At 41.5% G+C, this 20357-nt stretch overlaps 1 pseudogene; it reads left to right on the top strand.

Annotated features, from left to right (window-relative positions):
• The first annotated feature begins 1665 nt into the window (after positions 1-1665).
• The window catches only part of LOC104965477 (serine/threonine-protein kinase D3-like), a 25359-nt pseudogene continuing 6667 nt past the window's right edge, over positions 1666-20357 (top strand).

The raw sequence follows: 20357 nt of genomic DNA, 5'->3' as shown, positions 1-20357 counted from the left end.
GGTTGTGCTTTTAACAGTACTACGGCTTCCACACACTTATCTCGTGCCCTCATTGGTCATGTGCGCGTTCGTGTGTTGGAGGAGGGGCTCTGTAAGGAAGTGGCAGAGTTTTTCCGGTTGGGTATTTTCAAATTCTAGCGCACTCGAGCTGGTTTCTCCAAAATTACCTACCCCACCTTTAAGTTTGTACAGCTGTATTTGGATTTTTTTTTTTGTGAATTATACTGTTAAAATGCAAAGAAATAAGAAAATAATAAGGAAATACAAACAAGTCAGCATAAAATAGGAAATAGTTAGGTTGCAGAAACGTGTTTGAGTGCACAATTTGTGATATTTAGTACTATTTTGTTCAAGCTATGCACCAGTAGCTTTCTGTATGAANCAATGAATATCTTAAGTGCTTCGACAAAAAATCCATTAAAACATTTCATCTGTGGAAGCCGTAGTAATGTAAAAAGCACGACCAATCATTTTAGCCGGCGGCCGGCTAAAATGATTGGTCGTGCTTTTTACATTACTACGGCTTCCACAGATGAAATGTTTTAATGGATTTTTTGTCGAAGCACTTAAGATATTCATTGCTATCGGGATGTTAAGGGAATTCCATGGAATATAACAAAAACTGTATCTCGAGCCGGTTTCTCAAACTTACCTACCCGACCTTTTTAATATACAACACATTTAAATACCATAACATACATTATTTGAACTACTGCATGTTAAACCCCTCTGGTCCAGATGAATGTCTTTGATTGAACACAGTTAACCTGTCTCTAGTGTACGGTGGATGTTCAAACCCCTACGGTTAGAAAAGGGCTAATGCGTATTATTTGACTCGGTGCCATGTCATCCTGTGTGACCTGTTATCGAGCTCAGTCTCACGTCAGGAGGCTCAGTGCTCCAGGGAGTGTCAGTTCACTGCCGGACTTTGAACACATCACTCTGCAGGGATCATAACTGTGCTCTTAAATCAAATTTTTCATAATTTGCTCCCAAATAAACATACCATATTTATTAATCTTTTAGTTCTTTCTCTAGTCCCTTTTGTCTCATTTTCTAAAATATGTTATTTACTATGTTTTCTTTTATTCAGACGGTATGTGGCTGTGGTTTTGATATTGGAAGTTGACTGTCATGAACTTGGCAGGAGTCTTATCTTTATCACCGCAGATAAACTCAACTCTCTCCTTCATTTTGCTCACAGAGGCGGTACACACCATGTTTTCTATTGCTGTAATAATAACAACAACCGTTCCTTAGGGTCCGTACAAAGTCGTCAAAGTTTGGAAAATGCTTTATCTTTTAAACACAAATCTATATCACACACTACAGGAAAGAGAAAACCATACAAAGCATAATACTGCTGCTTTAATAAAAAATGTCTTCTCTTCAGCAAGGAAAATAGGCCTTTGCAATAGTCAAACAAGTCAAAACAGAAGAGGCAAAGCTGACATTTTAAGTAATTAAAAGGGTTAGAAACTTTCAACACATGTTGCCCATACCTGTGTCTTAAAGGCTGGTGCAGTGGGATTTTTTTTGTGTTATAGTCCCTTGACTACAGAAGTCCCCATGAGGTGACAATCTTATTTGACCTTTTCACAAAGAAACAAAAAACTGGCTCCAACATAGCAGTTTGTGTCAATGTGTGTGTGCTCGCAGGAGACGATGCCCGCAGAGAGAATGAGGATGCGGCCGTGGCTGGAGGAACAGATTGACTCCTGCCAGATACCGGGACTCAAATGGGTCAACAAAGTAAGTATACACTTTGACACACACAAAGAAACACACACACTTTTATATTATAGTTCAATAGCTGACAGAATGTAAATGTGTGTAGGAAAAGCGGATATTCCAGATCCCGTGGATGCATGCAGCGCGTCACGGTTGGGACCTGGAGAAAGACGCTCCGCTCTTCATGAGATGGGCCATACACACCGGTAACAAACACACACACACACACACACACACACACACACACACTGTGCTTCTCCTTTTCAGTGGTTGACATGGTCATACTGCTAGACACCGCACCAGTTCTGTCTAAAATCAGTGAAACCTTTAATTTGCGGGACATTAGTAAGGAAGAAATCACAATGATCACGTGTCTCAATCAGTAGGGACACATTAGAAGGATTGATCATTTTATAATTCACATCAAGTCTCTAGAATATTCTTTGTATGCCTGCTCTGCTTCATTATACCCACCTCGGTAGTTTGACATATTTTACCTTTACCAAATATTGCGCTTGGTGTGTTTGGGATATGGCGCCACTATGCAACAGGGATACACATTTGTATCAATTGTGCAGCCCTAAAATCTCCGTCATTAACTAAACAAACAAATGAAATGAAAAATATAAAGATAAAAGACTGCATACAATAAAATAAGCAACAGAAAAAACGGGGCGACCGTGTAGCTCAGTTGGTAGAGCTGGCGGCCCATGTTCTGGGGCTAGGCTCACCGTGTAGCTCAGTTAGTAGAGCTGGCTACCCATGTTCTGGGGCTAGGCCCACCGTGTAGCTCAGTTGGTAGAGCTGGCGGCCCATGTTCTGGGGCTAGGCCCACCGTGTAGCTCAGTTGGTAGAGCTGGCGGCCCATGTTCTGGGGCTAGGCCGTGTTGAGGGCCTCAGTTCAAATCTGGCTAGGGGCCATTTGCTGTGCGTCTTCACCTTTGTCTCCCCCTTCCAACACTGTCTCTTGAATTAATTAAATTAAAAAATTAAAAAAATACAATAAATACATATTTATCTTGCGAGATGATTTACTCAAGAACCGTGAGTATCCTCAGGTTAGGGCTGCCCTCGGCTAAAGATTGTTCTATTCGACAATTAGTCGTCAATGCATGCAATTATTCGACTTATCGTTTCACGTATATGATATATTAATAAGGATAATGATTCTTCATGTGTCTCGGAACAAGCAGCGTGGACACACACTGAATTGAATTAAAATGTTAACAATCCATTAAATATTACACAGCAAACAGAAACACCGACAAATATAAACGTCAGCAAGAACATCTCCGCACATTATGCCCTCATCATGAAATGAAAGCCTGAATTTATCGTTTTCTGAGGTCAGAATGATTATATATTATAGGCCTATATATGTCGATACAAGGCTAGGCTACTGCCTGACTCACTGCTGCTGTTATTCTCCGAGTCTGAGGAAGGCACACACGTTGTCGGGTTTAATTAAGCTCCGATGGCGTGGATGTGGAGGCAACTTTTTTTCTGCAGAGTTTTAGTCACCTTGTGGGGCTCGTCCTTTGCTCGCTCAGAAAGATCCACACTTTGGATTTCCTAACCGACAAAAGTAACTTAATGACCAGGCACAGCTCGGAAAGAAGTCTGAGGGGTTTCCGGCTGACGTGTCAAAGCACACGCAGTGCACAGATGGAGTTTTTTTTCTTTCCTCCAACTAATAGACTAACTCAGAATGAGTTGATTAAGACTCATTTTTAGTCGACTATTTGGGGGCAGCCCTACCTCAGGTGTTGTAGCGCTAAAGGCCCTGACACTCCAAGCAGTCACCAGAGAACTCGCCGACGCCGACTGTTGTGTCGCCGTGTTCTCCTGCGTCTTGGCCATAGTATAGTATTTGTTTATTTGTCCCCGAGGGGAAAATGGGTTGGCAATGTGTCGCACTGGAACACACCGCAAAGACTTCAGCCGAGCACGTATGAACTGCGCATGCGTGAGTGGCAATAACTGTCCTTACCAGCAGGAGGCGGTAGTGTATATTCGTCATTCAAAAGAGGCAACAACCGGAAGACAGAGAAGAATAACAGACTGCGTGATCTAAACAAACAACAAATAGAGTGTGCGTTCCATTTTCACTCTCGTCCATCGAAAACATGTTTTGTGCGGTACTGGAGCTATCAGCCATTGGAGTGTTGCTTGTGGAAGACATTCCCAAGCAACCGTTTCGCTTCTCATGCGCTGATTCGCTAGCTGAACAGCCAATCAGAGTGATTTCTTTGTCTGACTGCCTGTGGCCGACGCACGGCCGATTCAACATACTGGCCGTTTCTCAATCGCGAGGATGCTTGCTTGGTAGCACATGTCTTCCGAGTCACTTCCTTCAGAAGCTAGGCAAGAATCCTTCCTGGCATTCGGAAAACGAAGAGTGGAACAGGTTAGCATATGAGAGGCCCCGCCTTACATTTTCCGCCACAGATTTGGGGAAATTGGTCCGTGCGCAAAGCATTGTGGGGATTTTAAGGACGCGAAGTCTACCCATCTGCAGCCTCGAAATTTCACTACACCATTGTTTGGTTTCCATGGTAGTGCGTCTCTGTAGTAGCGCGCGCAACTGAAAGTCTGAGAGGGTGAGGAAGATAGTCACAGCCAGTGTTGCCAACTTGGCGACTTTGTCGTTAAATTTGGCGGCTTTCCAAACCCTCCGGCTACTTATTTTTGTCAAAAGCGACTAACGACTAATCTAACAACTTGTAATGGTGTTATTAGGGACTTTTCTGGTGTTTGGAGACTCACGTATTGTTCTGCAGTTAACGAGCTGCCCTGAGCCCCTCAGCCCTCCCATCGTACTCACAGGCGCGCAGACTCACTGTTGCCTCCCACAGCAGCTCAGCTGCAGTCAGAGCAGAGTGGAGACAGCCATACTCCCGCGTCAAGACAACTTCAGTCACTTAATCACCTCATCCACTGTGTGTGTGCCTGTGACAAGCTAAATATCCACGTGGGTCATCATGTCACAGTCTAAATTGTATTCACAAAAGTACAGAAAGGAGTGGGAATCAAACCCTGAGTTTAAAGGATGGTTGAAGCCATGTATTGGAGATGACACACAGGCATACTATACTGCCTTTATTGTAAGGGAGATTTCTACTAAAACTATTTCTACTTTCTACTTTTTCTAATAGAGACATTTCTGATTTACTGTCGTCTGGATTTACTCTGGTGGTTTCAAGTTTTGATCCTTGAAGGGGGTGGAACGTTTTTTTACCGCGATAACATGATATGCAAATTGGGCGATGACGTCATTTAGGGACTTCTGGCGACTTTTTTTGACAGCCAATAGCTACTTTCCTTACTATGGAGTTGGCAACACTGGTCACAGCAAACGGAGCAAGAATCGACAACTCGACCCTCTGCTCACTCCTTTCCTGTAAAATACAGGTCCAGCCCACACATGCTCCATCAAGGATGGTGCTACAGGCCGCGATTTTCTGTATTTCTTTGCAAAACAGTAGAAGAATGCAAGCTGGATAATATCTAAATTAAATGAGACATGAATAATGATATACCTGGGNGCTGACGCTTTTGTCAAAAGCGACTTACAATAAGTGCATCTAACAATTAAAAAGCAAGAAATACTAAAATGCTACAAAAAAAACCTTTAACAAACAAAAAACTACTTTTACTGCTAAAAAAACAAACAAAAAATAAATACTAAAAAAACTACTACTAGAAACAGTTTTCTTTGACTAAGATATAACTTAAATGCCACACTAAAATGTTGTTTGAAAACCAAAACAGTATCAGGTTGACTTGCTGAAAAACCTGAAAAACATTCTACACAAGAGTGATAATAAATATTTAAAAAAGAGCCCCCGTTTGTGAGCATGCATGTGTGTTGTTTACGCAGCCAGCTGGAATGCAGAGTTGTGAAAATGTTCCAGAGGTCGTGAGGTTCGCAGAGCAGCGGGTCCCGCTCTATATTTAAGGGGGGGATTTAAAACACTGCAGAATGCAAGTCATCTGACCTCATTACTGTGGTAGAGGTTTCTCAGGGATGAGGTTTCACTGTCTAACTCCAGTCTGGCGGTATTTACAGACATAATGGTATTTCAATATCAATCCCATGATTTTTATTACATTACATTACATGTCACTTGTTAGACACTTTTATCCAAAGCGACTTACATACTCAATACTGTGGGCAATCCCCCCAGGAGCAATTTGGGGTGAAGTGTCTCAGGGACACAACGACATGCTGACTGCAGTGGGGTTTGAACCTGTGACCCCCTGATCCGAACACCTACGGACAACCCACTACACCACGCCTCCTTTTATAAACAAGGACCTAGTTTTACCTTCTTTACACTCCATATCATGATTTGGATTTATATTTGGATGGGTAAAAAGTTATAGGTCAGTTCCTCTCCTCTAATATTTCAAGTATTAGACCTTACTGGATTTCATTATGGCTCCAATGAGGCTCGTACATTTCAACAACTAAGGTCCCTGCTCTACATATAACTTATAAACACTGTAATTAACTTTGAGTTATATATAATTATTGGGTTTTTTACACCCTGTTTTAAGTTTTGGAATATTAAATGACAATAATAAAAGAAACTTTGAAAACAAACCAATATAAATACTACTTTAGGAAGTAAGACATTTTTTAGAAATTCTTCCCAGTTTATTTTCATCGTATTTTTGACACTTCTATAAGCAATTGAATTTAAGTTTGAGACATGAGATCGAAATCAGCACTGGATTTCAGTTTGTTTGATAAGGACACTATCACATCTATCAGTAATGTTTTCAAATTTAGGCAATGTTTATCAGGGTGTCCGCGGGGTCTTAAAAGTTGATAAATCAATTTTGTGAAAATGAAGGCTATTCAAAAGTATTAAACGGCATTTTCCAAGGTATTACATTTTGTAGCTTGTTTTCAATAAGTATGTAAATTGTCCAAAGAGGTTGTATTCTACAGTCTGCCTGAATGTAATCATTGCGTAGGTGTGTAGTGTGATTCTGTGTTGTTTATTTATGGCATCCCGTTGGATTTGACGTCATCTGAACAGGACATCGCACGCTCACTGCTTGATAGCGCGTGAAGGTCCGTTTACGCCGGTTGTTAAGCAACATCGTTATGGGGAAATGCAAGTTTGCGTCCAAATGGTTGGAAGATAAGGAGGAAGGACAATCAATACTGTATATAGTCAATGTGAGGTAAAGTGTGTCGTCAATGTAACCGGTTAAAACTTGAAGTGGCGATGAGGTCTTAAAGTGTACGGAAAGGGTCTCAAAAAAGGTCTTAAAAGGTCTTACATTTGACTTCAGGATTCCTGCATATACCCTGTTTATACTTATGGTTGAAAAAGAGATAGCAAGGCAGTGGGAAAGTACCAAGCAAGAGCCTTCTTTGTAGTAAGTATAGATATTGTGAATATTCATATTAAACTGTTGACAAACCCTGTTAATTCACTGTTATATCATAGGTTGTGGTGTGTAATGGTGTTGTTATTGTAGCATCAGCATTGAGTTATAGTAGTGGAAATACAGTTATAATATGTAGCCAAGTTATAGAGAAATATTAGTATTACTAATACAAGTAATACACAGACTCTGTTAGCACTCAGTTGTTGGCGCATGTGGTTTGAACCTTTTAATAAGTGCTCTGAGAAATGTACTAGGCCAGAGCCTGCTGCAGGTTCTTATCTTACAAACAGGAAAATGCGAATGGACCCAAAACAGCAAAGAAAAGGAAATATACACTTGAGATTATGCCTTATTCTTGGAGCTATTCATCAAAACAGCGGTGTGGCTTGGCAAGTGTGTGTTTGATTTACAGTGCTGCCCCGCACCGCCCCTTCTCCCTCGCTCTACACCAGCACGACTCTTTAGCCTAGCTGCCTGGGTCTCAACCTGAAAGTGCAGAGACCTGAGTTTCCCAGCAGCTGTCGTTAGCGCTGAATGTCACATACGGCTGCCAAGTCACGCCAAATAGACCCCATCTACTATGGCAGTTCTCATATTTCACTGGTTCTCCTTTGGGAATAACAAAAACACAGTGCTATCAGGCGCATTAAAGTTTGTTAAGCTAGTATTGTGAAGAAAAAGCATGAAGAAATCAAGACAAAATATCCATAATACCAATTTTTGCAGCTTAGGTCATTGACAAAAATATCGTCTTTTAGCAACTCGATGGACTATCAGAAACGAGTTGCATTTGGTTAAGCAAAGTTATACCAAAAACAAAACACTTGGCTGTACTTTCCTGTGCATTAACTGCCACCCTTAAATGACTCTTGTGCACACTGTGTTCAGGAGTCCACCCTTGCCCCCAGGCTCCAAAGCACTAAAGCAAGTGACCATCTACAAATGCCAGAAAATACATACCTACAGAGGCAATGACTGTCTAGATTTCAACAACAGCGTTTAGTGGCCAAAGTCATGACTGTACAGGCTGGATGATAGACTGAACAGGAGGGAAGTGTCTGATAATGTGGAGGAACCTGGAGGTGTAATTACAGGGTAGAGGACTGGAGGTAAGGCTGTGGGAGAGGGAGAGAAGCCAAACAACAGCGTATACAGAGACAAAGAAATTGGCTTCTGGAGGGAAAGAAAGCTTTGTTGGGAGTCCAGTTCAAGCCAAACAAGTTGAGTCATATCATAAACTAAAAACAGAGTTCTCATTTTCCCCTGGTGGACATTAGCTACTAGAAAGAAACCCAAAATAGATCAAAGCGTTATAACTTCCAGCAGGCACTGAAGCCACCACAAGGCCTCTGGTTTAGTTTAGCACTCTACTTCCGGAGCAAAAATAGATCTCCCTGTGAATCACGTCCAATAAATAATCAAGAGGAAGCAGCGAATACTAGGAATGTCTTAAAGCAAGCCCAGTCAGAGTTGGACTTATAAACATCGGTGTGTTTGTGCAATGACAGGCGTGCACACACTCAGCTGGGATCTCTGGCTTTGTTCTAGGCTTGCAAAGATATCTTTTTTTTGTCAGTGTGGGTGTATCCAACTGTGACAAGCTGCTTGGCTCCGCTCAGTCCTTTGGAAAGCCCGGACTGTCCCGCAGGAATGGAGCGGCGCCGAAAGCAGCTTAGCGCCACCAGTCACCTCTTGACTTAGTTACTGATTTGCAGACTGCTCTGAAGGGCCAGACAAAACAAAGGAGTAGTCACATGGGGCCGGGAAGTGGTATTCACCCGCTTACTTCATTGTTACGTTTGCAGGGATCAGATGCTTTATATGTGAGAGGGTTCAGAGGTGGGAGCATCAGGTCACTCTTTTCTACCTCAAACCAAACTGATTCAAATTGAAGTTCCCGTAGTGAATGTAGAGTCTACTGCAAAGAAAAACAGCTCTTAATTGGATTGTGTATTTACTTTATTACGGTTTATCCTTTGTACATAACTTAGTGCAGCTGATTCTTAGTAAGAATGTAGGTTAACATTTTACATCGTGGGTGGGAATAATTATTTAGTATATTGTTGGCATGGAGACAGTGTATTTTTTTGCATTTGCAACATTGTTATTATGACCAAAATGTATTATTCTGCACGAAATGTGCTATATGACCGATCATTATCACCTCATGTCGTTACTTCCTCTTCATATCATGCTACAAGCTTCACAGAAAGATAATGCTAACTTGAAATCAGCAGATCTGCCTCAGATACACGTTGTGTCGAATGAAGACGCCTCCGGGATGCAAAGACATTCATCAGCCGTAGACGCTTCACAACTCCCACATGGTTTTCTCGCACTCATTTGTCAAAATAACAAATTTCAATTTTAATAACTTTGACATGCTCATAAAGAGGCTCAGTGTCACTTCTGATTACAACGCTGAGGATGGCGTCTCGCTGTGGCTCTTCATTTACGGCTGTGTCTGACAGCAGCACGGAGAGACTCGTTCTGCAACCTGTCGCCCGAGATGCTTCATATTTACATTCCAGTGCTGTGAGAATAGAACTAATGAGTTACCCACAGTGGTATCATTTCAGTAGCTATTTTACATTTCAATTATATTGGCCCAGTTCTTAGTCTGTAGTCTGACCACAACACTAATGGATAAATCATCTCTTCAAGCCATTAAAGAAGGTAGCATTTGGGGGCATTGTACCGTAATTTTTCGGACTAGAAGGCGCACCTGAATATAAGCCGCAGCAGCTAAATTGAATGATGTGTACATATATAAGCCGCACTGGACTATAAGCCGCAGGTGTTTTAATGTTTAATAACCATATGTAAGGGTTCGTGCACAGAGGGGATTGTCGGGAAAGAGATGGCTGTTTGAGGAAGCTCCCATTTATTAACATTTCAACAAACAAGTTGCATATTTGCATAACGTATTCAAGTGTTACCATTTAGTGCAATAGTAGCTACAGAACATGTGCTGTGTAAACTGTACTGTATCACATAGCGTTTCAGACACACAAACTTTTCAACTTTCAAACTTAAACGGTGCGCTCCCAGTGCACGTACCGGCAGTGATCTACAGCAGCGGTTTTCAACCAGTGGTACGGGGACAAACTGTCTCGCTCTCGTAATGTCTGTCTGTCTTGCTCTCGTTCTGTCTGTTCCACTTTTGGTTTTCGCGCGCTACCTGTCTCACTCTTTTCCGGCCTCCAGCTTTTTCCTGCTGGAGCCCGCCGCTTAAAGGTGGGGGCGCGGACCGGCATAGAGCCCATAGAGGACATTGTGAAATCAATAAACAAATCTATTTTCTATCATAACTTTGATCTATTCAAGTAGTGGAGATCTTATTATTAGTTATATTTTTCAAATCATTAAGTTTAGAGTTATTCTCACGATATCTATATTAATCTGGCATTGTCTGAAAACCCTTTCAAACAATATTGGTATAAATCACAATTATAAAGTATATGAAGCTCAACACAACAGTATATATTCTTAAAAAGGTGAACAAGTTTAAGAAAAGTTAATGAGCATAAACTCAACGTTAGTATGTAAAGACAGCGAATCTGATCATTAAATGAGTGTTCAAGCCAATTAAATAGCATTGGGGACATGTGAAATCAATAAACAGATCTATACCTGCTATCATCCAGCTGGTTGATCTATGACAAACGCTATGCTTCATTATTATTAGGATGCATTGTCCGTATATATAGATCGGCACGCGAAAATTATCGGAGGGACGCCGCTGGAGGGAATGAGTTGAAAGACGACCGGATACATATCGTGTCTGCTATCGGCACGCTGACAGTTCCGACAGGGTTTTAGCACCGAAGAAACTATATCCGCGAATGTCGCATGGGCCAAACAGGGTTACGTTGGTAACACTACGTCATTGTCCGTGATGGAACCAGTGGACATAAGGTGAAGAAAGTAGACGCGCGGCAAGACACATGCTCGCGCTGAAAGCTCATAGTCTACATGCAGTCCTAGTGTATATTTATGAAAGGCAACTATCAGAGAAAGCAATCGACATGATTAGACAGAATTATGTTAATACGAACGTGCTGCAGCTGTCATTTCTCGATAGACGGTGAAACTGCAAGTACTTCAGACGCAATCTTCCCATATGTGAGGCGTATAACTCCACCACTCAGAAATCAAAAACACCCGGACAAATAAGCGTAGCATGTAACATGCAAAGTCAGCCAAGCCACCTGACAGCTAGAGATGTTCACGCTACCTCTCAAGGACGAGTCCATGGACAAGATGCCTTTAAACAGACTATGTATAGTAACAGCAGAGAAGCTAATGTTCATAAAACATAACCTCCACTTTTCCTAAAATAAGTAGGACAGAGCACATCGTCTTATCCATAAAGCAGCTGAGTTCTACAGATGTCTAACTCGGGCGGCTATGACCGACTTATCATGCCACGAAACACGCATAGTACCTCAATATTGAGCTTATTAATTCACCATCTCATTTTCAAACATAGTCAGTGGCTGAAATGACAGCGTAACAGATGTTGACATACAGGAGGTATTTGTGGGAAGCGCTCAAGGCTGGTCTAAATTATGTGTTACAAATGTTGTAAACCATATTCACTGACTTTACCATGAGGCAGACCTATGACACAGACCACCTTATTGCAGATTCTTGAAATTGGTAATTAATTTGTAATGATTGTGGATTTGGTATCCAGTTTTTAACTCTATGTATCTTGTATACAATGTTTCCAGCTACTTTGCTTTGAAATTTGTAAGTTAATTGTAAATAGTACATTCATGTGTATTTATCCAGGTTTGACATTTTATGCACTGCACTTATCGGTGCATTTGTTGTTTGTTGAAGGCCTGGCTGTTAGTCCTTATTTACACTATATTTTTGTTAGGACCTACTGGCCTCAGATGTTTATGCAGTTTTAAAAACACCTTGCTTTGTTCTGAATGCACTTTGTTCTAGTTATCCGGGCTACAGAGAACAAGAAAATGCACCTTGACTTGGAATTAATGTACTGCTATGCATTCAAAAGTCTGAATAAATGTTTTAATGGACCCGATAATACGTGATTACTTATTTAAGTTCTCGCTCTGCCATTATTCAGTTCTTTTCCATAATCAGGTACTGAACAACATTGTAAAAACGTCCGCGATGATACATTGTGTTATATATATATATTTCTATTAATCATTTCGGCCTTTCGGCTTTCGGTTGGTTCGGCAACTGGGTTTCCTACTCTTTCGCCGGTATCGTTTCGGCCAATAATTCCCTCGGTGCACCCCGTAATTATTATTACTTAGTATTTTCCAAATCATTAGTTCAGAGTTTTCTAACTTCTCTATTTCTTCTGGCTTCTGAAACCCTTTCAAAACACATATTGGATAGAACACAAGGTTATACGTGTATATGAAGCTCACAACACACAGCTTTTTTCTTAAAAAGTGTGAACAAGTTAAGAAAAGGTTAAGGAGCATTACACCCAAATGAAAGTATTTTCCGCAGCATTGAACCTGAGAGTTGCTTGTGTTTCACTGTAGGTGCTCCTCTCTTCACCGGGGGGCGGTAAGCAGCGCTGCGCGGCGGCGTGGTGTGCGACAGGACGCTTGGGATGCTTCCAGACACCCTTGTAACAGCTTGGCTCGTTAGTGGAGAGATTTAGCCGCCTAACTTTGGGTCTGGAGGGCTGGCTAAGTCCTGAGAGGGATGATGACACTGACGAGGAGCATCATTAGTGGACCGAGGCTCTCTGCTTGGCGCTGACCAGCTTCCTGTTCAGGTGACGTGTGTATTCGGTCCGCTGGGCCACGATGTGATTGTTTTCTTCCTCGCTCATGGGTCGCGTGTGACCAGTTTGGGACGATAATGGTGAAAGAAAATAGATCCGGATTCATAAAACATGTTCCCTGAAAGTGCATATATCTTGCAGTCTTGTTTTTCTTTATGAAACATGGGCAACGTTTTTAAAAAGGAAGATTGAAATACTGTTTTGTAGACAGAATATGGTAAACTGAACTGCGCAGGCGTCCTTCGTTTTTTTGTGTTAGACAAAAAAACTCAAGTCACAGACGGCAAATTCTCCCATATGTGGTAGCGTAATATAGTAAATATATATTTTCTGACTCAATATTCGACGACATCTGTGCAGTGTACATGTTTCCATCCAGTGCAGATCCACCCCTGAATCGTTAGCTTCGTTTATGGCTCCTTCATCGGAACGAGCCATGTACATTAGATTGGGACTTCTTCAAAGGGTCATGCATTGTTATAGTTAACGTGGATAGTGCAATAAATATACAAAATTTTCAAAAAGTTTTATAATGCTTTGGATTTAAAACGATTTGTTGAAGACGAGCATCTCTGCTGCCAGAACTCATAAGCGCTGTTAATCTCTTCCCGATGTGGTAATCGGGGCGCAATGATGGTGAAGTTGATCGATGCCAACGGAAACACGCTCATAGTACCTCATAATATTCGCTATTTTTTCTGTTCCAATTTTTCCCCCCCAAACATTGTCAGTGCCTATAGTAAGCCTGGTATATTGGTTTGCATTAACAGGCAGGCCTTTGTGGGAACCTCAAGCTGGAATCCTAATTATTGTGTTCAAATGTATTTGTTAATTTTTAAGAGAGAAGCTCCGCGGAGTGTAAGCATATTTCTCGGAAACTTGTGACCATTACGGCAGCCGGCAGCAGTGACTCCAGGCCGTCTCTCTAGAGCTCCAGAATTATTTACTTGTTATATTAGCCTCCATCAAGAGCCAAGCTGACTGAATGTCGTATATTGGAACTTAAAGGCAGGAAGTCTGTTTAAGGTTTACAAAACCGGTACATTGCCTTGATGAACAGGTGCGTGTTTAGGGACACCGTGCTGTGCCAGGCCCATTTACTAAAACTATTGAAGTGCCCGGACAGTTTGACACAGAGTCATCTCAGTTGGAAAAAAGGATCTTAGACAGGATGCTTATTCATGCCTGTTGTATTTCAAGGCATTTAAAACCTTTAAGAGGACTGTCCCACATGTCACGTATTGAATTATTCATCATGATCCACACTTGATAAGGAGCTGAGCAAGAATTTTATTTGTGCTTTTAAAGTATGTAATATGGGTTTTCATGTTTGTACAATAATCAAAAAAGATCACATACTATTTCAGACCGTAGGTAAGCGCCTCCAAAGGTTTGTGTGAGTCTCTCATATTAAAAGGTGTGTTGTGGCTTTGGGATGCTTGTGTGCAGGCAGAAAAAACCGTCAGGACACCAGGTCAAGTCAGAAGGAATTGTATATTCTCTGGTCTGCCAGACAGTATGTGGTAAAGATGGATGCTCGGGCGCGATGAAGCAGGGCTTTTTGAAGACAAGATGGCTCTCTGTGCGAAGTTAGATACCGTGTTTCCTCTTTATCAGAAATGGGAAGACTGTATGAGGGGTTATTCTTTCTTGGAAGTCCATTCAAAACCAGGTTAAATAATGTAGTCAAAATTAAAAAGACATGCAAGATAAAAGATGTCCACTATGCTTTCTTTGAGTGCAACAAGTTTTGTGGTTGTATAAGGACACACCCTGTAAATCCGGCCAACCATGAATTACATTATAACTAAGATTCCCCGGGGGTTTCTCCTTAGAGCTTTAATATTTTACTCTAAAACTGAATGTGGGCACTCGTGGTGGCTTGTCAGCCGCTCATTCCTCTCAGATCTGCAAGAGAGTTGCCGCATATTACTGATGGATTAGACTGGCGTCTCTTTGTGCCTTACGTGTGGAATTGTTTTGCAGATGCCTGCGGATGTCGATGTGACATGCATTAATTAATTGGAGGGGCAGACAGAATCAATGTTTTGCTGGAGTCACCGGACAATCTATTATGCTTTAGGCAGAGAGGAAAGCGTGCATGAAAAGCAAAAATAAACCATAAGCTCTGTTTGCTGGCTGAACAGAAAAATATAGTCTTATGTTCCAATACATCACTTCTATTACTTTATTTAAGACTTTGTTACCAGATCCCAGTATTATGCAATTTGAAGCTAGCTCTCCACAATTTGTCCTATGTACTCTTGGATTATAAGACCTGTTTTTTTTACAGTTCATATTTTTTCAGGTGCTGTAAAAAATATTGCAAAAAGAAGTTGCTCAGATGGAACCAGGATAGCAATGAGACAAATCAATGTATGTATTGGCTAACAACTCTTAGAGGTTGAGAAAGAAAGACGAGTTGGTAGAAGAGGAACCAGGAAGGTAGAGTTGGTGGGAAACATTTATTTCATCATAGCTCATTGCAAAAAGGCTTTACGATGGCTAGGTAACCGATGTGATAACAAAAGGCCTCGAAACTAGACAACCCGGGAGATCATTTGGCATATTTGACATGGACAAGTGTTCAGGGTGAGGAAAAGGGCACCAGCTGAGAACGGGAGCTTGACGAGCAGCCAGCTCCTCCGTGCCCATCTACCATCTGGACATGTAACCTCATCTACTGCCTTCAAGGCGACGTGGACTATGTGTGTTTATAAGTATATTCTGACGTGTTGATATTNCTCATTTAAAAATGATCTGTGTGTTTATATTGTGTATATATCTTGTGTGCTGAGGAAACACACAACATAAATACACACAAGATATATACACAATATATATGCACACAAGATATATACACAATATAAACACACAGATCATTTTTAAATGAGTGGGGAAACTGGATTTAGTGGCACAGGCTCCAGATAGAATACAAATATACATACAAACAGTATAACGTGCCTCAAAACTGAACCTAAGTACAGTATTTGAGTTAATGTTACTTTAAAGCTAACACTAAACACAACAAAAAAAGGCCCTATTATGTTCATTTTCAGGTTCGGCTGAAAACTGGTCAATTCTGTTGTGATTGGTCAACAGCTTAGAGATGTCCCGCCCCTTAGCCTATCACACACAATGTGTTGGAGCGCTAGCCAATAGAAGCTCGTAGTGATGTAACTAGGTTCCAGAACTTTGGGATTTTAGCCTTTGCAGACCATCTACATGCACTAAAAAATGCTCTGTCTAATCCTACAGTCTTACACAGTGTACACATATTTACATGAACTCTATAATGTATAATAATATATTTGTGTGTGTGTGTGTGTGTGTGTGTGTTCAGAGGAAGAGGCATTACTGGAGGCTGGACAGCAAGACTCTGACTCTGTTTCAGAACGAAAGTGGAGCCAAGTATTACAAGGTAGGAGATCCAGTAATGCCTCTNCGCCCCTTAGCCTATCACACACAATGTGTTGGAGCGCTAGCCAATAGAAGCTCGTAGTGATGTAACTAGGTTCCAGAACTTTGGGATTTTAGCCTTTGCAGACCATTACATGCACTTGTCGAATCCTACAGTCTTACACAGTGTACACATATTTACATAAACTCTATAATGTATAAATAATATATCGTGTGTGTGTGTGTGTTCAGAGGAAGAGGCATTACTGGAGGCTGGACAGCAAGACTCTGACTCTGTTTCAGAACGAAAGTGGAGCCAAGTATTACAAGGTAGGAGATCCAGGTCCGATTTCTGTGTGTGTGTGTGTGTGTGTGTGTGTGTGTGTGTGTGTGTGTGTGTGGGTGTGTGTCACTGACATCACTGTCTCATTATCTCCACAAATTCAATATAAAGCTAAAAAAAAAATCAGCGGAGAAAATAAGACTCATGTGACGTGAGGTCAGGAATCCAACACGAGGTCAAACCCAAAAACTTTCCAGGTTTTATTTTGGGATTTCCTAGAAGGAGAATATGTTTCATGGAAATATGAGCGAGTGATTTGAGGTCAGCTCGTTTCATGTCGCTCCCTTTTGATCCGTTGACCTTCACCTCAAAGAGACTCTCTCTCTCCACTGACCCACGTCCTGCCTTTTGATCGGAGAATAACCCTGAGTGTGTGGTCGAAGAGGAGGAAGAGGAGGAAGAGGAGGAAGGGGAGGAAGGGGAGAAAGGGGAGAAAGGGGAGATATTCCTCTTCTTGTGTGATCTGGCAGCGTTGGGGTTTCCTTGGAGGGGTGGGAGGGTTTTTAATGTTGGAAAAGGAAGGAAGGGAAGCTTCAAGTTCAAAGAGAGTCTCTCAGTTCAGCAGAAACAGGAGAGGGGTTAAGATGGAGCTGAAATAATGTCGTTCTCAGACCTTTGTGGAGGCTTTAAGTGACTTCAAATGGTTACGAGTGTAATCGACCAGAATGTGAAGAGAGGTGATGTTTTATCAGTCCAGAGGTTTGGGTTTCCAAGCTGAAAGTGGAAATACGTTTTTTCTTCCCGGCAGGAGATCCCGCTGTCTTAATAGGCGCTTTCACACCGGAGTACTTTTACCCGTACTTTTCCCGTTTAGTTCCGATAGTTCCTGGGATTTTGCGTTCACACAAAAAAGAGTTCATGAGAACTTTTACCCCCATTTTTAGTGCCTGCTAGAGAGGTGGGGAGCAAAAAAATACCAATTTCGATTGGCCTTGGTATTTGCTGGTATTAGCATTATTAGCATTAGCATTCACCCAGCGCACCAACGGAGAGAGAATAACTTATGGCAACACAAAAGAAAACATGGGAGCGGTGGAGATGAGGAGGTGTTGGCGTTCTGGTAGTCCCAGCAGCTTCTACTGAAGCCAGTCCCTAACTCCGGGGACTTCCGGCCGGGGACTCCGGGTGGCAGTATACGCCGTGAAGTGGTTTGCGGCCTGCCAGTAAACCCAAAGCAGAAGAAGAAGAAGTGACGTCAGCGGCTTCATTTGCCTAATCCACCCCCAGGAACTTATTCCGGTGTGAACGCGATCGGTACTTAGTGCCATGGGGGAACTAAGTACTGGGCACTAAGTGCTGCAAAGTACTTGGGGTGAAAGTTGTTAAAGATCATTTACAAACAATATGTTGCACCTTTATTGCTTAAAATTACACTTAAAATGGTTATAAAAAGTACAATTTAGCAGAATGTGAAGAGAGGAGCTGTCTTATTAGTTGAGGTTTTGTTTTCCAAGCTGAAAGGGGAAGTTCGTCCAACATGTTTGATTACCTCTGTCTCTTATGGCGCTTGAATCTCCATGTTTTTGACTTCCTCTGTCTTCTACCCCACAGGAGATCCCTCTGTCTGAGATCCTGCAGGTGGAGTGTGCGAAGGACTTTGGGAACTTGCCTCCGGGCGGGAACCCTCACTGCTTCGAGGTGATCACGGGGAACATGGTGTACTACGTGGGGGAGAATCTGGGAGAGAAGCATCCCAACACGGCGCAGATGGCGTCCGGGTGGGAGAAAGCCGTCCGACAGGCCATGATGCCCGTCACCCCCAAAGCCAGCGCGCAGGGCAAGGAGCACAGTGAGTCCCAGGGAGATATATAGATTAATCAATAGTTTACATTATATAAAAATATATATAAATGAACAGGAAAATGTGTGTTTTATATGCAATAAATAAATACATATACACAGAAATAAATCAACACATGAGAGTGAAACATACCTTTACATTATATGGACAGAAAAAGGGATACAAATCAATAAATCACATTATATAAAAACAATTATATGTACAGAAGAAATGTGAGTATTTGCAATAAATAAATATATTTTGGGAAAATAAATAAACACAAATAACTGAGGGTGAGAAATAACCAGAAAAAGGGTGAATTTTATTATAAATCGTCCGAAAAAGTCCGAAAAAATCATACAAATTACGAAAACTAATATAACATACAAATATAGGCACAAATTATATCTTGATTCAAAGGTAAAAAATCTATAAATTACTTTGAATAAAAATCATTAAAAATATACGTGAAAAAAATTATTTTTAATTTTTAAATTATTTTTTTAATATGTCTAGAAATAACAATTAAAAAGATGCATTTCATTAAAAATCCTCACTAAAAATACCTGTGTTTTTTAAAGGGACACTCATTTTCTGTTGGTGTGAAAATAAGAGTTCCAGTTCCTGGGTGTTTCTCAATGTCAAGGAAGGATGCTCCAGAGCCACTATTTCAAGGATGCTACGTCATCGAGTCCCGCCAAAGGACTGGGATGTCCAGGATGCTTGGAATTCTACCGAGGCCGGCGTACTTCGTTGCGGGAAATTTCGAGGCTGCACATGTGTATCCTCCGGTCTTAAAATCCCCACAATGCTTTGCGCACGGACCAATTTCCAAAATCTTTGACGGAAATCGCGCTCCATTTAAGGCGAGCCTCGCATATGACGCACACCTGTTAGCCTGTTCCACCGTTCTTCGTTTTCCGAGGCTAGGAAGAATTCTTGCCTCGCTTCTGAAGGACCTGACTCGGAGGGACATGTCCTACCAAGGAAGCGTCCTCGACATTGAGAAACACCCCTTGTCTGGAGATCCAACAACTTGTAATGTCAACTTCCTGCACGTTTTTTCAAAGTAAAAGCCTCTCAGGGTTGGGAATTGATTCCAGTTCTCGAAACGCTTTCAATGTCAAACATTCTGAGAAAGTGTTGCATTTAGACCACCAGAAAGTTACCAAAGAAAACCTTTTTTAATTAAAACATGACCGTATCAAGCGTCTTTGAGCATTAGGAAAAGCGCTATAAAAATCCCATGTATTATTATATATAAATAGTAAACAATAGCAGCCTTTTTCAAAATAAAAGCCTTTTCCTGTGAGGTTTTTTAAGAATGAACCGACCTGGACTTCCCACAGTTTGTAGTCCTGTCAGTGACGTTACATAAAGTGTGTGTCTGATGACCTGGACGTAAACAGACTGTCGGTATTGATCGCAGCGAGGGATGAAACTGGGACAGAGATCTGAAATCAATCTCAGCTCATGAGTGGAAATTCCCTCTGAGCCGCAGCTTCCTCTAAACACAAAGCGCCCTCTTGCTTTCATCCACTGATATGTTTATTTCACAATGAGCAGAGGATCATCTGACAGCCGTAGAGCTTCTGAATCTTTGATATGATAGTTTCTGTCTGATCAGGATGGACAGACACGACAAAAACCAGCTTTACGCAACATTTCTACTGTGAATGTTCTGTGGAAACACGTTTTAAATGACGTAAGAAGCTAAAAAATGCACTTTGGGAATACAGAATAACCATCAGACAAATGCTCCTTACTGCCAACATGAAGTCAGTGTTGTTAATGGTCTCCTTGTTAATCTATAAACCTGTTTTGTGTGTGTGTGTGTGTGTGTGTGTGTGTGTGTGTGTGTGTGTGTGTGTGTGTGTGTGTGTGTGTGTGTGTGTGTGTATGTATGTGTGTATGTA

This window comes from Notothenia coriiceps, unplaced genomic scaffold, assembly GCF_000735185.1.
Source record: "Notothenia coriiceps isolate Sejong01 unplaced genomic scaffold, NC01 NC01_scaffold00037244, whole genome shotgun sequence".
NCBI lineage: Eukaryota > Metazoa > Chordata > Actinopteri > Perciformes > Nototheniidae > Notothenia > Notothenia coriiceps.
The sequence above is the reverse complement of the archived record's forward strand: the minus strand, read 5'-3'. Positions and strand labels throughout refer to the sequence as shown.